General features: G+C 40.3%; 1 protein-coding gene across 1 annotated transcript in view; it reads left to right on the plus strand.

Moving 5' to 3' along the window:
• The first annotated feature begins 841 nt into the window (after positions 1-841).
• The window catches only part of TIAM2 (TIAM Rac1 associated GEF 2), a 226,628-nt gene continuing 212,449 nt past the window's right edge, over positions 842-15,020 (plus strand). The window contains exon 1 of the mRNA XM_075064570.1: positions 842-1,000. The gene's annotated coding sequence lies outside the window, so the exon portion shown is untranslated. The remainder of the gene's footprint in view (positions 1,001-15,020) is intronic.

Here is a 15,020-nt window from a genome sequence, read left to right on the forward strand (position 1 = left end):
GTGGACTCTCACAGCTCAGGTATGCACCATCTTCATTTTATTTGGATAGAGAAGCATAGCAGTGATGCCTTCAGTTTCATTGTTGTGAGGTGGTAGAGGTGGAAAAGCAGCAGATTAGCTGGTCTGTTCTAGAAGCAGAAGTGCTTGTAAAGTCAAACAGTTGAGACAGGAAAAAATTGCAGGAGTGCTTTTTTTGACTTGTTATGCAGATGTTATCTAGGTAGTATGGTTGAAATTTGATAATGTTAAAAGATGGATTGTGCATAGCCTTATAGGGGAACACAAATGAGAATCGGACACAAAAGACTTCCAGAATTTGCCACTATGTAAGGTGAAATCTCTGTGGGATGGCTGAGGCATTAGCAGGCACTGTTGCTCGCTAGTGCCTCAAGCATCCAGATGAGGCTATACTGGTGTAGGACATGCTCCCACACACTGACTAGCAAGCAGAGCTAGTTGAGTGAATGGAGAGAGGGGAGAGCATTCTGCACCTATTGCAAGAGTGCTGGAGTTGACATTGCACCATGTGATCCTCTGGAGGGATTCTGGATGACTCAGCAATAATTCCTCTTGACTCTCTTGCTGCAGGTTGGCCTCTTCTGCATTGACAGTTTGCAATATGCCCCTGGCTTTCAAAGCCATTTGCAATAGGTGCATCTGAATTTCCCACACAAAATGTGCATGTCTGTACAAAACATACAGCTAAAGCTACCCAGCTACTTCTGTTGTATATGTACCTGTGTGTTTCGAATGTGAAACCTTTTTGAAAATTTAACTGGTCAAAGCAATTTGATGCTTACAAATGTTCAAATGTTTTTATTTTCCAGACAGACAGCTCTACTAAAATATAGAATAGCACAAGATTTCCTCAACTGGGGGAGCAGCAGAGGCAGTGTTAAGCACAAGAAATCCTCCTTGTCCTGGGTGCATCTAATTCAGGACCCAATTGGAAGCCAAGAGTGGGAAGCAAAGGAGCCAGATAGCAAATAAATGATGCAAGGTTTGTTTGTTTGTGTTTAATTTTCAATTTATAAACCTAGTTACAGAATAGTTAGACTAACCCTCATAGTCTCTACCTATCCCTGATCCAACTCTTATTAAAGTCAATGGGAGTGTTTCATTTGACTCCAGAAAGAGTTGTCTTTGACTAAAGTTTTTTCTAACTTTGTATCATAGCACAGATAAATCCTGTCTATAATTGCTCATAATAAAATCTCCTCTGGGTGTTACTTTCTCTGCTACTAACAGCCTCATGTTGTGGCGAATGGCCCTCTGTCCAAGGAGGGCTGGATGCAGCATTTTGGTGTCCATCTACACTGTCCCTGGATCGAAGACAAAAGTCACTTTCAAGAGTTGCAAGGCATAGCCCCCATCCCCTACTGCCCCAAGGGAAATAATTATACTAGACCATGGCTCTCAACCTGTCCGGACTACCATACCTCATTCAGGAGTCTGATTTGTCTTGCATACCCCAAGTTTCACCTCACTTAATAACTACTTGCTTATAAAATCAGACATAAAAATACAAAAATGTCACAGCACACCAGTACTGAAAAACTGGTTTTGTTCTCATTTTTACCATTCAATTATAAAATACATCAAATGGAATATCAATATTGTATGTCAGTGTACAGTATATAGAGCAGTATAAACAAGTTGTCTGTATAAAACTTTAGTTTGTACTGACTTCGCTAGTGCTTTTTATGTAGCCTGTAGTAAAACTAGGCAAATATTTAGATGTACTTCCTGGAAGACTTTTGGTACCTTCAGAGGTATGCTTTCCCTAGTTGAGAATCACTGTACTAGGCTCTAATTCTAATGATGCATATTATATCATTCTGCTGTAGTCACCATTTGGAGCTCATGACTGTGTGTCAGTGTCGCATTTGGAAGATATCGGTGTCTGTGGCGCATTATGAAGAGTTGATGCAGATTTTATGTGATATTTTTTTTTTCTGCTGTGGTTTTATGAAGAGATAATATTGTGGGAGTCAAATTGTTTCTTGGCATTTTAAAGATGGTGTGATACATGAAGGTGGGAAGAGAGGAGTATCTCCCTTTGGACATCCAGCCATCCAGGTAGCTGTAAAATCCCTGTTGGTCTGTCCTCTGCTTGTTAACCCTTTAGAGGTAAAGCAAGCAGAGAACAGACCAAGAGGGATCCAGGGAGGGTTTCCCAGAATCAGCCAGGTAATGTCCCTGCATTCTAAGTCATTGTAGTCCTTGAAATGTAAAAAGTTCTGTTTAGTTCTTCATGTAATTATTAGTAAAATTAGAGGTGCATGTATTTTATTAACTCTGTTTCCTAAACCTCCAGGAAGAAATCCCAGCTGATGTGGACCAGACCTGAACCAGGCTGGCCAGCACCATCTGTGATTTGGGGGACATGTGATACATGAAGGGGAAGGAGTAGCAGATGTTTACCCAGGGTATTTTATAAAGGAATGGTGGTAGGCTGTTTTTATTCATATTTCTGATTCTTTTGACTTGCTCCACAGTTCTGTTTTACTGACATAACATATATATTTTATATATATAATTATGTGGAGCTACTGGGGTGCCTTGAGCTATAAGTGTCAAGGCCATAATGAGGCTGTCTGACCCAATGGTGAGAGCCTCAGGTGGGTCAGGGTCACAGTTGTGACTCATGCCAAAGTTTAAAGTCAGAGTCGGAAGCCATGCCAAGGGTCAGAGCCAAGTCAGAGTTCGAGCCACACCAAGGATTAAACTGGTGTTGGAGTCAGAAATCATGTCAAGGGTCAAAGATGGAGTCAGCAGCAGTGATCAGGGCAGGGTAGCAGGAATGGGGACAAGACATGGTAACAAGGAGTAGGAGCCCAACAAAGAAGCAGGTTGCTCAGACAAAGGGTGGGACAGGAACAGGAAACTTTATACACCATAGTGTTCAATCAGCAGTCTGCTCCTAATCACCAAATGCTGCTGAGTCAGCAGGTATGTAGCGTATTTTGGTGGGGCATCTGCTGCATTTTCCTCTGTGGACTTTGTCCTCTGTGTCACCACACTGCAAAGTCCTTGCTTGGCAACCCAGTTTGAGTTCTGCAGTGCTTAACAATTAGCGAAAGAAATACAGCTATGTAGGGACTGTGCAGGAGGAGCCTCATGACTAACCTCAATAAAGCTGCTTCCGTCGAGCCTCTTTAAAGCTCAATCCTGTGAATACTTGTGCGCATCGTGCTGACATGGAGCTGGATTGTCCAGAGCCCTCACCCGTCTGTGCAGAGGATTAAGGCCCTTCTTTTTCAACCTCACTCATTCTGTCATAGTCCCATTGCATACTCATTTATGCTTCTGTACAGTGATTGTAAAAAGCTACGGTGAGTTTCAGTGAGTGGAGAATTCAGATTTGATAGCATCTTACATCTGCTTTGCACAGATGTAAATGATTATATGAGGTGCAGGATCAAAGAGAACTAGGCTCCTGGTCTTTATATTCCTACTTTTGTCAGAAGTAATGCCTAAGATTAGTAGAACTGAAAGAAATAAAAGGCAGTAACTTTTACAAAACACGAAATTCTATTACAATACCATAAATATTGGCAGGTGGATACAGGCAACTACTTCCAATTTTTTTATTTTTTTATTTTTTTTATTTCTGAATTGGTGTCCCTTTTTAAAATTCTCAAATAAGATTGCTTTTCCAAACCAGTAAATCACTTTGGGCCAAATTGTGGCCCAGCTAGCATGGCAGTGGTGCAGTGGGCATATGGTCTCTCTGACTCACAGCCTTCATTCCAGGAGCAGCACAACTATGCCCTGCACCCTGCTCAGGCCAAACTGTTGTCTTGAGATCTAATCCTTTGGGTGACTGATGTCAAATTATGTATTGCACAAACAATCTACCGGGATTGTTCCTTTATTTTCCTTTTTGGTTGGCTTGATATATATTTTTTTAAACTAAGAAAAGACTATACTGGGCCCAATCCTGAAGTTGATGGGAGTTTTGCCTGCTGAAGAATCTCAGGATTGGGTCCAGTGTGGCACACTGTTTTTAACTCTTTGAGTCATAGATACTATTTATCATTTTGGAAGTAAAGTTCATCTGAAGTGTTAGAATCTGTTGCAGCCAGAGGACAATAAAGATATGAAAGGAAAAGTTTGTGGCATACAGAATGTTTTTGATGGATAAATATAACAAAAGTGTTCTGAAATTCTTAAGCCTCATGATGAACTGATACATTAATTTGGTGTTTTGGCTATGTCACAGCTACATCTTCAGAATATCTCATTAACACCAGGCTGCTGTTTACTGGCTGACCATTTCCTAAGACTGAAGCAGCAGGCACAGTTCCCAAGAGATGACACGTTAGTCTCTACTAGCCAATGGAGTGGGATTCCCAAGGTTGTTTTTAAACCTGGGGTCTGCATGTTCTGCAAGCAGACAAGCTTGAACAGGAATCTAATTAAAAGAAGTCCAAGATATTGAATAAAGCCCAGGAACTCCATCTGTTCAGTTTTACAACCAGAAATTAACCAGTGAAGCACAGAAATGCACTTCATTGTTGTGGCAATTTCACTGGTATTGTTTAATCACAACTGCTAGTCCACATCACAAGAGTTATGCAGAACCTATTAGTAGTAATAACCAGTTTGACCTTATTAATTATGGCATCACATTATGTTTGGGAGATAAAAGAAGTGGTTTAAAGTCTAATCCTATGAGTGTGGCACTGATATCCCTGTGGGTCCTGTCCTGAATAATTATCTTCATACTGCCTGTAGCTTGTTTGTGTATTAAGGAGGGGCATGACTACCAAGATCCTGATTAGTATCAAGTCATGCTCATGACTGATAAAGGGCCTGATCCTGTAAGGTGCTGCGTGGTCTCAGCTCCGACTGAAATGAGTTGAAAGCACGGTGCAATTCTCAGGACACACATTCAATACCTTGTGGCCTTCTCCCTCTCCCCATACAGTTTTGAACATGTAAGATTCAGAAAACTGAGCTAAGCAGAAGAGCACATTCAAGAGAACAGAGATGGGGATGATGATAGTAAAATTCTTGCAATGTTTTGACATCAGGTACTTCCAGAAGAGGTGCCCTAGCACCAGAAATCAGCATCTTCTGATTTTTGTTATGGGTTCTTTATAAAGCACAATTTAGGAATGGTTTATACGTATGTTTAATGTGCTAAAGAATGTTAGGCATGGATGTTTACTTTAACAACAGTGTGAACTATGGCTCAATGTAGTTGGCATATGCAGTTAGGTAGCAGTCTCAGGACTGAGGATTTAATACCTGGTGACAATTCCGTCTGTGGACCCTTACAACAATTGTACCTAGGTTAAAACTCCAAGAAAAGCAAAATACAACCTAGGATTAGTTCTTTACTACTTTTCCAAATGAAAATCTGTCATATTCAGTCAAATGGGAGAACACTCTAAAGGAGATGCCAACATAAAGCTCAGAAAAGACTCAACTGATTTGCAATTTCTTATTGGGATTGAAAATAGAGATGAAGAGGAAAAATATACACCAATGTCTTCATGTAAATGATGGGCTAGCTATAGTCAACCTGAGAAATCTCTATTAGCATCACATCCCACTGGTAACCAACAGCACTGCAGTCATAGCTTATGTAAATCAACATGGGGACGTGAAAAGTAAAACCTTACTGAAAGAAACTCTCTGCCTATTTTGGTGGGCCAAAAGGAAGGCTTTATGAATAATACCTCTACGTATTATGGAAGAAGAGAATCTCAGGACCGGCTGGCTAAGCAGAAGAAAACTTCATCCTGCTGAATGGAACATTAAGGAAAACTTCTAAAACTCATTGTGGAAAAATTTGAGCAAATAGACATTTTTGTGACAAGCAACAATTATGCACCCAGGTAATTGAGATCAACCAAGCATATGCATATTCTTGATTTCCTGGAAATTCACTCTGGCTTATGCATCCCCTCCAATATTTTTCATGTGCAGGGTGCTAAAGTCTTAAAGTAATGATAAAAGAGCAAAGCAAAATACTTATAGTTTCAAGGCTGGCTGGATGACCCCGTTTTGCAAACCTCCAATATTATAGATGGTTAAGTGCCTACATTTTAACTCCCCATCTCCAGTGTAGCTTGAGATCATTCTTGTGACCCATTCTTCCACCACAGTACAGCTCATCTCTACTGTCTGCCTGGACCATGAGCAGGGAAAGCTCAACTAAAGAAAACCAATGAAAGGTTGGGCATGCGGATACAGTTCTAATGCTACAAGCCTCTGGGGAAAGAAAAAAAGAGCCCTCTCTTCTCTGTTATGTATTTGGTCTGATATTTGCGCACTAGTGCTTCTTGCAAAGCATTGTATTAAAAATTGCAGAGTGGAACCCTTCTCTTCTGAAATTCTCAAGAAGCAGCACTCTGCCCATAGAGGAAGTATCAGAGGAATACTCGTGTGTGTTCCCCCGGACAGTGTTTTATTTTAACCCACTGGTTAGATGGTTGGCTTCCCGCTTAAGTTTTAACCTTATCAACAAATATGAAAATCCCTGTTTGAAACCCTGAGAGTTGTATCTGCTCACACAGAAGATAACTTTCCTTGTTGTAATGTAAGGCAATAGCAGGTCTCTCATTTCCACTCCCTTCCTGCGACTTTCTCTAGAATCATAAGGCCCTGATATCTCCTCTTTACTAAAGCATGATCTCCTTTCCAGCTCCGTCCAGATATGTCCCTTCCCAGCTTTTGCTTCAACCTTATGATAAAAAATAAATATGGATGTACCTTCCATATGCATAGAGTCCTATTTAACCTTTAGAAAACTGGAATCTTTATTTTCTCTTTGTAGGGACATAAACAAATTCATAATGCTAACTTTGTAAAATACATGCAATTCTGTATTGCCAAGGTGCATAAGCAGACAGGATTGGTAAAGGTTAATGCCTGGTAAAGATTAATTATACATTCCACTTAGTCTCTATCTTTTTCATGGGCAGAAAGAGATGATTTCTCAGTCAAGGCATAACTGAGAAGTCAGCCCCCAACTTCTCTAAGTGCTGAACACTGCTATTGCTTTAGCTTCTGCATTCTTTGGTCTTTAGGGCCTCTTACGCCAAGTACAGTAGGTCCTGCCTCATCATCTCAGGCACCCTGGCCTGCTTATGATGTTTTTGGACACACAATCATAGTGACTCAACAGGAGGATGCAAATGGGAGACATTAATCAGATAGAACTGTATAGCTGTGGCATTTCATTTCCCTTCCCTCTCTATTATTGTTCTTTTAATGTGGCCCATGTTTTAAGAATTGGAGAGTGCAGTGGTGTCATAGTGGTGATTAAGTGAAATTTTTTCAGATTCTTGAAAATATGAACAACTGATTTTAGAAACTAGGAAGTATAATATTTGTAGATAAGCTTTACTGAATACAGCTGAAATTTCCCTGTGGAAATCTGTAAGGATTTTAAAAGATTCTTTTTAAAAAAAAACATTACAGTATTCAAGACACACCTTCTCTGTATTTAGCCTCTGGTAGATTTTTGTTTGTGTGTTTTTTCTAACTTTCAGTCGTGCAACAGATTATGAAGTTGAAGGCAGTGATGTGATCTTGGATATGAATGACCCAGACAAATAAACAGGTTTGTGGATGTTGAGTATATCACTTCACAATGGATTGCATATTCTTCACTGGTACACTCAAAGGGTCTCCAAAGAGTTTTTCTAAAGTTGTATAAAAACTCCATGGACGTTAACTCCAAAAGATGCATGATTGTCGCATTCTCTATGATTATGTTATTTTTGTGCTTTTTTAATTTTTGTTGTTTGTTGTGAATGAATGTAATGCTCATTGTCCAGATTTGAATGCTCCTTGGGGCCGGGGCTATATTTGCTTCTGTCTTGTACAGCACGAAGCATGTTGTCATTTAACAAGTAAGAATAAGTGAGGGACTAACAGCTGTTGGTGGAGTCAGGCATACTGTGGTCAGGCAATCAGCCCTCTTTGTTACCTGGTTTTTATCAGATCACCTCATTTCTAACCATTAATCCAGATCTATTGATATAGATTCATTCATTCCAAGGCCAGAAGGGACCACTGTGATCATCTAGTCTAATCTCCTGTATAACGCAGGCCATAGGACTTCCCTACATTAATGTTTGAGCTAGAGCTTATCTCTTAGAAAAATCTTGATTTAAAATTTTCCAGTGATGAAGAATTTACTGCAACCTTTAGTAAGTTGTTCCAATAGTTAATTACCCTCACTTTTAAAAGTTTGCACCTTAAATTGAAAATGTTAAAATTCTGTATGTATCTTGATGTTTTGTGATGTGACAAATAGGGAACTGGGATAAAATTGCCAACTAACTTTATTTTGTGAGCAGTACCAGAATTTGAACTCGGGTCTCTAGTTGTGGAAAACAAATGAAATCATTTTCTGCAGCACTTGCCTTCCCTCTCCTGCCATAAATTGCTCTCTGCCTGATTGCAAACAAACATACATACAAACCCCCACCCCCAAACAATCCTGAATCTCCCACAAAATAAAAACACAGCAGTGACCTAAAAGAAGCAGAGTTAACTTCAGGCTGACATTTGGAAAACCAGATTCAAAAAGTTTTTAGTGCTCGAACTGGTTGCACAAAGCTCTGATTCATTATTGTATATGGGATGAGTCATTGCAAAGCTGGACTTAATGCTGCACAGTAAATGATCATTTAACAGTATTAGTAAATCACAAGTGAATTAATTAGTTCTGCTGAGTTCTGTTTAGTTGGAACTCCAGTCATTCAAAAGAGGCGGGGGGGGGGGGGAAGGGTGTGGTCCAAAAATGACTGAGCTGTAAGGAAAACTAAATCAAATAAGTCATTTTTAGTACTGAACCTTCAGCTTATTATGATCTTTGGGAGAGGGCGGGAATTGATAAAGATAAAGGAAATGGTAAAAGGTGACTTAAAAATAACCATAGTTATTGTTTTATATTAAAAGCTTATCTACCTTTCTCTGACAGATGAGTTGGCACAATGGCTGAAATCCTGGCTCCACTGAATGGGAGGTTTGCTATTGACTTCAGTGGAGCCAGGATTGTATAGTATTTTAAGATTAGTAAGAGTTTTTTGTTTGTGTTTGTATGTGTGAGAGAGAGATTTCGAAGTAATCGGGCAAGGGTTAAATGTCTCAACTCTCTATCTGAAGAAAATTATGCTTATTTTTACTTTGTGACATTTTGTAAAACTTCTATTTCCTTTTTTCAAACGAAAAGAAGCTTCTGCTGGCAGACTCTGTTCTTTTGCTTATGACAAAATCTCTCACAACTGTGCTGGTGGAAAGTATTTTATGTTTGTTTTTTCCCCTGTAAAACTGGCCAACAGCCAAAGCTTGACAGTTTCATTTTACTTCTGAATTTTTCTTATTCTCTATTGGCTTTAAAGGAAGCTGAGGTTTAAACACTGACAAAATGCACATAACTATTTTTAGAAATAGTTTATTATATGCGACTTGCTTCACCACTGTGGTACTTTGCCATTTACATGAAATAATATTTGAGGATTACACAACCACTGTAACATGCTATGTCTCTCTTTAATTCCACTGAAGTGCACAATACAACTTCACGTGACTTTAAGAGGCACATACTTAGGCCCAAAAGAGGAACAGACACAGTACAGATATTAATGCTATCCCAAACAGGTGTGGATGTTGCAATGTATTACTCTATTCTTAAACAAAAACATTCGTTGCAAAATAGTTAAGGTATAAAGTGTATATCCACTGAATTTATCCAAAGCCCAGCAATTGCATTATAATTTTCATAGAGGTGTCAAATTTTGAAAATAAGTTAAAGGATACATTCATTTCACTCATGTCACGTGTCACTTTTTAACTTATGATCACTCTGTGTAACATCAAATAACAGTTGGCTTTGAGATTATTGGAGAATTACCCTTTGAATAAGGAACTGGATTCTGTAATCTCTTAACTCTTTATTTGGTATATTTTTGAATGTAGTAGGAGGCAACGTTAAGGTTGGCTGGGTACTAGTGAGTGATTAATGACTGTGCAGCAGTGGGGAAATTGGCTGGGTATCTTAACCTGTCATGTCTACATTTTTCTAGCACTTTTAAAAGAGAAATTTTTGTAAATAAAGTCTAATGCTTTTTGGAAGACTCCACTGAAATGGATGCAACTTTTTTTAATTTTTTTAATGAGTGCTGAAAGTCTGTTAGGTTGATTTTACTAGTTGTGTGGGAGTGAGTAGCCCTGCTCAGAGAGATCTTGTGATACCTACTCATCTGCTAGATCTTAGCAAGTCTAACTGAGACTTCATTATCTCCACACATCTATTGTATTTTGTCATAACTAGGATCTCAAAGACTCATAGGCTTTAAAGTCAGAAGGGACCATCAGGATCATCTAGTCTGACCTCCCGCACATTGCAGGCCGCAGCACTTCACTCACTCCTCACATATACCCTAACCTCTGGCTGAGTTACTGAAGTCCTCAGATCATATTTTAAAGACTTCAGGTTACAGGGAATTCACCATTTGCACTGGTTTAAACCTGCAAGTGACCTGTGCTCCCTGCTACTGAGGAAGGTGAAAACCTACCAGGGCTTCTGTTAATCTGACATGGGGGAAAATTCCTTCCCAACCCCAAATATAGTGATCAGTTAAATCCTGAGCATGTGGGCAAGACCCACCAGGCAGATACCTCAGAATTAATTATCCTAGTAATTCAGAGTCCTCCCCATCTAGTGTTCTGTCTCCATGAGTTGGGGATTTTTGCTACTTCTCAGTGGCCAATGGGCCAGGCACATGCCATAGTAGGGAGTCCCATCATACCATCCTCTCCATAAATTTACAGAGCTCAGTCTTGAAGCCAGTTAGGTTTTTTGCCGCCACTGGTCCCCTTGGAAGGCTGTTCCAGAACTTCACTCCTCTGATAGTTAGCAATCATGATCTCCCTGGGGGAGGAACTGAATTTCTACCGTATGTCTGTACCATGCCCAGTATGGTTGGAATCTGGACCTTGACTGGTGCCCCTACAGTGCTATTGCAATGTAAATAATAATAGGATGTGTGGTGGAGGAAATTACATTAGCATGGAATACGGGGGGCATTGGGTGAAGGGAACAGGAGAAATGGAAATGGATCCTATGGGAAAACGTTAAGCACTCAGCATTTCCCTGTTCTCTTCTTTTTCTCTACAGGTTCCCTGCACATACGCCTTGCATGGCTCCTCTGGTTCCCTGTGCTTGCAGTGCATGTACTCTTCCCCCTGCTACCATTCCATGTCCCCTATAAACATGCTCTTCTCTGTGTTCCAGGCGTCCACTGTCCCCTCCTTTTATTTCTCCCTGTAGGGTCAGTTTGTTTGATGTGTGTTGAAGGATCATAAGTTCCTGATTTAAACTTTTCATTATAACCTGTGACAACCAGTCAGCATGACAAAAGGGGATTTTACATTACGTTTGTATTCTTTCCGATGTGAAAGGAATAGCAGTTTCTCTCATTTGTGACATGAATGGGCAGTTTTATACTCCTATTCAGGAAAGCATTCTCATTCAAGAAGGGTGCTGAAGTGTGTGGTTAAAATGAAGCATCTGGTTAAATGTTTTCATGAACTGGGGCTTTAATGAGTAGCAGTTTAAAAACACATTTGTGTTTTTAGTATTCTTACAGCTCAGTGAATAAATAGTTAATAACCAGTAAAGAATATGGCCAAGTGGCAGGTTGCCAGTTACTCCATATCACATTATTCGGTTCATTTCTTCACCATCACAGGGCCCAGATACCATGCTGTGGAAGGTGTCCCCCACCCCCACCCTTTGGCAGCAGCATCTGGCTCTTGGAGAGACTCAGCAGGATTTAGTACTGGCGACCTGGGAGCTGCCCGTAGGGTATCTGTACTGTTTTGTTATCTGGATGGCTTTTTCCTTTGATAGCTCACCGTTTCTGAAAAATCTACATGTTATTGAAATGGCTTAAGTAATATGCATCATAGCACTGTCTTGGAGAATGACTTACCATATAATAGAAAAATATTTGGCCTATGGTCTGGTCTTGTCTCCTAACGTTGTACAGCTAGGAAATAGAAAATGAACAGCTTATGGAACAAGAAAAATAGTTTAAGCATTGGTATAATTGGTTCGAATATATCTTTTTGTCTTTGAAATTTTGTTTGCAAGGAATTTGGATTTTAGTTAAGGTATCAGTTCTTTTATGGGTGTGTGTTTTTTGTTTTTTTTTTGTTTTCTTTTTGCCTTTGTTGACCTCTTTCATTTCTGTTTTAACATAACATGAGATTAGATTCATGTAATACTAAATAATTATAACTACTATGTTAAATACTGATTTATTTATCCATAATTTCAAAATAAGCATTTATCTAGACTAGGTATAGTCCATTAAAAGTGTGTGTGTGTATTAAAATATGTGGTTTCAGGATTTTGCATTAGTCAAGACGCTGTTTAGAGATATTGGGATGAAGGCTGTGGCATTACACAAAGCTTTATTATTCATAGAAATTGGAAGGGGAAAATACAGTATTTCATTTGAGCCTTCGGAAGAAGTTGTAAGGTTTGCAAATGTGAAAATTCAAGAGATGGAAGTGAGCTTCCCAAGTGCTTTCAACTTCATGGGAATAATAATAATTAATGAGTGATTATAACACTGTTTTTTAGAAACAGATACATTGTTTACTGCTCTTAGATTTACGATCGTAATGCCAGACGTGACCATATGTGATGGGGAACTGATGATCACAAAGCCCATAGACTTCCCTGAATTAACTCTCTTGTTTGAATTAGAGGATATCTTTTAGAAAAACATCCAAATTTGATTTAATATTTCCCCCTGATGATGGAGAATCCGCCACAGCTCTTTGTAAATTGTTCCAATGGATAATTATGCTCACTGTTAAAAATGTGCTCCTTTTAATAGGCATTAATACAGTGTACTACTTGTCTGGATCACCCCTCTGACAGCATGATATCTTCCAATATCATGGAACAATTTGGTGGTGTTTTATGTGATATTGGAAGATAACTTTTTTCTGTACAGAACTTTATTCCACCCACAGCTAATATTTCCTCCTTCAGTGAGATTACAGTTTGTGGCCTAGTAGGTAGGTCGTTGAATTGGAACTTAGGAGGTCAAGGTTCTAGTTCTCGCTCTGCTATTGCTTTGCTGGCTGACTTTGGGCAAGTCACTCTACCTCTATGCCTTAGTTTCCGCATCTGCAAAATGTGGATACTGATATACACTTGCTTTGTAAGGCACTTTGAGTTCTACAGTGAAAGCTGTACAGTTCTACAGTGAAAGATATTGGCATACTCTTTGCGTAGTTGCACGCAGTTGTTCTAGTTTCTGATCTCAGTCATACCAGTGTAAATCTGAAGTACCCTTACTGCATGAAGTCCTAGCTCTGTGGAAGTCAATGGGAATTTTGCAATTGACATCACTAGCTGGGATTTCACTCATTGATTTCAGTAGTTACCTCAGATTTATATCAGTGCAGCTGAGATCAGAATCTGTCCCCATTATTGCTAAATACTACCCACTGCAATGGCATAGCCTGTTCCAGTGCTGGACTCAGGCTCTCGACAGGCACACAAATGGCAGGGTCCATAATTGCTAATTGTATCATGCCCCATTCAGAAACACTAGTGGTTTGTACAGGCAGAAGGTTCACTTCCATGGAGGTGGATTAACAATGCCAACAGGAGAGCTCTCCCCCATTACCTTAGGACAGAGGTGGACAAACTATGGCCCAGGGGCCACGTCCGGCCCTCCAGATGTTTTAATCTGGCCCTCAAGCTTCTGCTGGGAAGCGAGGTCTGGCACTTGCCCCGCTCCGGCACTCCAGCCTGGGAGTGGGGTTGGGGTCTCATCCCACTCCGCCTGGCTTCCAGAAGCAGGGACATGTCCCCATTCCAGCTCTTATGCATAGGGGTAGTCAGGTGGCTCCGCACGCCGCCCCCGCAGCTCCTATTGGCCAGGAACTGCAGCCAGTGAGAGCTGTAGGGGTGGTGCCTGCATACAGGGCAGCATGCAGAGCTGCCTGGCTGCGCCTCTGCATAGAAGCTGGAGGGGGGGACATGCCATTGTTTCTGGGAGCTGCTTGAGGTAAGTGCTGCCTGGAGCCTGCCCCTCTGACTCCCTCCCATGCCCCAACTCTCTGCATCAAACCTGATCTCCGTACCACCCTCTGAACACCTCGGTCCCAGCCCAGAGCACCTTCCTGCACCCCCAACTCCTCATCCCCAGCCCCACCTCAGAGCCGGCACCCCCAGCCGGAGCCCTCATGCCCTCCTGCACCCTAACCGTAATTTTGTAAGCATTCATGGCCTGCCATACAATTTCCAGACTCAGATGTGGACCTTGGGCCAAAAAGTTTGCCCACACGGCTTAGGAGCATCGTCACCTGAAACACTAAAGCACTGCAGCTGTACCAATGCATTTGCACTGATGCAGCATTTTAAGTGTAGACCTGCCCTAAGAGGTTATTTTTTATTTAAAATGCTTATTTAGAATAATTTCTCCTATATACATTAATCTATGATCTTTTTGCTTATTAATTTATTCTCTTTGCTTTAACATAGAAGCCAGTTATCTGATTCTCACATACCTGCTTTTGTAATTTATTTTAACTGTTTTACATTGGTCATATTTTCACTTGGTCACAATAATATAAATTGGTTGTTTTTGAATAACTATGAGCCACTCTGAAACATAATGGAGATTTGAAGAATGGGGAAAAGGTGTTCTCTTGGAGAGACATGTTCCTTTCAGAACAGAGGAGCTCAAGATCTGTATATGATAAATTGTCCCTGCATAAGCCCATGTTCTCTACAATTACTGGAATTTTCAGAAAAGCTTAAGTTTCTTAGGTGCCAAAATCCATCCCTTTAGGCTTTGACTATTGGAAATCCAAAGAATACTCATGCCATTGTGCTCGGATTTTTGTCCTCTCCCTCTGACAAAGGTTCTCAGTCCTGTAAAGCACCTGATTCCGTGCTGATGAGCATAGATACATAAATTACGTACAAAATACTACATAAAAATGTTCAGATTGCAAAGTCA

Source organism: Chelonoidis abingdonii, chromosome 3 (assembly GCF_003597395.2).
Source record: "Chelonoidis abingdonii isolate Lonesome George chromosome 3, CheloAbing_2.0, whole genome shotgun sequence".
Lineage (NCBI taxonomy): Eukaryota > Metazoa > Chordata > Testudines > Testudinidae > Chelonoidis > Chelonoidis abingdonii.